General features: G+C 23.0%; 1 long non-coding RNA gene across 1 annotated transcript; it reads left to right on the top strand.

Annotated features, from left to right (window-relative positions):
* The first annotated feature begins 2,224 nt into the window (after positions 1-2,224).
* Positions 2,225-2,700, top strand: LOC135922606 (uncharacterized). Its single transcript, XR_010570974.1, has 3 exons — positions 2,225-2,314; positions 2,361-2,489; positions 2,553-2,700. It is a non-coding gene; the product is annotated as an uncharacterized LOC135922606 (long non-coding RNA).
* Positions 2,701-3,095: the final 395 nt, after the last annotated feature.

Raw genomic sequence — 3,095 nt, 5'->3', positions numbered from 1 at the left:
GTCTAATTTTCGGCTCAAAAACTACTGAGTTTAAGGCTAAGCCGGCTTGACTCAGTTTTTTAACAACACTAGTTTGTAATCCTCTATTATATACAGATGTTTATAAAATATTAGATAAAATGCCACTTTTATATTATTTGACAGTTATGCTAATATTATAATGAAATTTACTAATAAATGCTTTTGATAATAAATATAATAACAATTTGCTTCCAAGTATTTAACGCCATCTATTTAGTTATAAATATTTAAAAATTTAATCATTTTATTATTCATCCTACAATATATGTAATAAATTTGATATCTTTTCTTTTCTTTTTTACGTTAGGAAATCTATTTTTTTCTTTTTCAAAAAACAGTTTTGAGTTAAATTTTTAATACAAGTATATTTCTGATATTATTACAAACTACTATTATTTTAGGGAGTTGATAGACTTACGCCAGGCGTATTAGCAAGAAATAAAGGCTATATTTTTTCTTATTTATACGCATTTTCCGAATCGATGAAAAGTTACGAAGTTAAATAAACGAAGTTAATTGCCAAATATTTTTTGTTCAAGAAAATAGATGTATAAATCAGAGTTGTACAAAAGATCTTCTTTGAAGATTTTTGAGCGAGATCTAGCTCAAAAATTTGAGCAAGATCTTCTAAGATAGTAAAATTTGGAGATCTTTTATTTTAAAAAAATTTTGTGTAACGATCTTCAAAGATCTTCATGATATTTATTTTTTTACCCCTTTATTAAAAACCCAGATGTTTTTCAATTTTCATCAAGGCAGGAGGAGAGGTATAAAACATAAAAGAAATATTATATTAATAAAATTGAAAAACATCTGGGCTTTTAATAAAGGGATAAAAAAAATAAATATCATGAAGATCTTTGAAGATCGTTGATCGCAGCGATCTACAAAGATCTAGATCTTTGAAGATCGTTACACTTAATTTTTAAAAAATAAAAGATCTTCAAATTTTAGATCTTTTTATTTTGAGCAAATGTATCAATTACCTCTGAAATTAAAATTAGGATTTACAGTATCGGATTCACAAAAAGGTACATTGACTTTATTTATTGTTAATAGTAAATTATATAGAAAGGATAAATCATAAATAAAAAGTAAAAAACTCATATGATGTTCACAATAGTTTTTACCATAGGTATATTGTTGTATCAATGACATTAATACTATAGACTGCCGAAGTGGCAAAAATTGAATTGAGTAGTGGCCATTTTGTGTTTGGATCTATAACAACATATGATAATTTCATAAATTTCAGGTTTATTTTTATTATATATTATATTGATAATCTTATTTTTTTACTAGATGAATAAAAAACATTTTATAAACATTTGCAGTTTATTACTTAATAAATATCTTTAATATTTTACAGTGGCGTCGCTAGGGGGGGGGGGGGCAGGGGTTCGAGCCCCCTGAAAAATTTGAATAGCCCCAAAAAAGTCTCCTTAATATCTCCTTGAACTAAAAATAAATTTTTAATTACCCCAAGAACGATTTCTTTTATAATTCTATTAAGTAATATATTAATATTATTATTTAAAAATTAATAAGACTATATAGATATTTATTAAATAATTACTATTTTAATTATGAGATTAGATTAATATAAATTATATTTTTACTATGTCAGTTTGCAATCAAGTTCTGTATTAAAAATGGAATATCAATACCATGCATAATGTTTAAACATCAATTTAGCATTAAAAATTGAAGTTTAATTGATTTTTATTATTTTAATTATTTTAAAACCCTAAATTTAATATTTTAATTATCCGAGTTCAAAATCACTATTTAAACTTTAAAATGCATGTGAAAAATTCATCTATCAAAATTTAAAAAAAAAACTAAACATGTGGTGAGTAATTTAATACAGTTTTTTAATTTCAAACTATAACCTTAGATAATGAAAGACGATTAATTGTGGTTCTAAAAAATATAAATTGTGAAAACAAAAAGGTTAAAAGAAAGACAGGTAAATTAATTAATATATAATCTAAGATATTTTATTTATAAAATAATAAAAGATAAACCTGTGGGTCAATCTGTAGATATATGTGAGATCCAATGTATAGATATCTCAGGATGTATTAATTTTTTAAATATAATTAAATATCAAATTTTATATAGGCATGGAATCTGATAGCAGTAATCCATATAAAGGTATGAGTTGTATTAGAACAAATTATTTGATGAAATACATTTTAAAATTAATCTTATTTAGATTGTTTGATTAATAAAGAAAGAAGGCTTATTGATGAGAGGACTAATGTAAGGACAGTAGAAAAGAAAAAAATGGGTAAATTAATTTATATTTAATATAAAATATTTTATTTATATATTAGAAGTTAAACCTGTGGGCCAATCTGGTAATATATGTGTGATCCAATGTATAGATATCTCAGGATGTATTAATTTTTTAAATATATAATTTTATATAGGCATGGAATCTGAATGCATTAATCCATATAAAGGTATGAGTTGTATTGGAATATATTACTTTTGATGAAATACATTTTAAAATTAATCTTATTTAGATTGTTTGGTTTATGAAGAAAAAAGACTTATTGATGAGAGGACTAATATAGGGACAGTAGAAAAGAAAAAAATTTAATTTATATTTAATATAAAATATTTTATTTATATAATAGAAGTTAAACCTATGGGTCAATCTGGTAATATATGTGAGATCCATAGATATCACAGGATGTATTAATTTTTTAAATATAATTAAATATAAAATTTTATATAAGCATGGAATCTGATAGCAGTAATCCATATAAAGGTATGAGTTGTATTAGAACAAATTATTTGATGAAATACATTTTAAAATTAATCTTATTTAGATTGTTTGGTTAATGAAAAAAGAAGGCTTATTGATGAGAGGACTAATGTAGGGACAGTAGAAAAGAAAAAAATAGGTAAAATAATTTATATTTAATAAAAGATATATTTATAAAATAATAAAAGCTATACACATGGCTCAATCTATAAGTGACAACCGTACAAGTATTTTTTTCATTATAACAATATTTTTCTTCAAATATATAATATTTGCCATAATTTTCATAAAAAAAATA

Source organism: Gordionus sp. m RMFG-2023, chromosome 1 (genome assembly GCF_954871325.1).
Source record: "Gordionus sp. m RMFG-2023 chromosome 1, tfGorSpeb1-WG-v2, whole genome shotgun sequence".
NCBI classification, from domain to species: domain Eukaryota; kingdom Metazoa; phylum Nematomorpha; class Gordioida; order Chordodea; family Parachordodidae; genus Gordionus; species Gordionus sp. m RMFG-2023.
The sequence above is the reverse complement of the archived record's forward strand: the minus strand, read 5'-3'. Positions and strand labels throughout refer to the sequence as shown.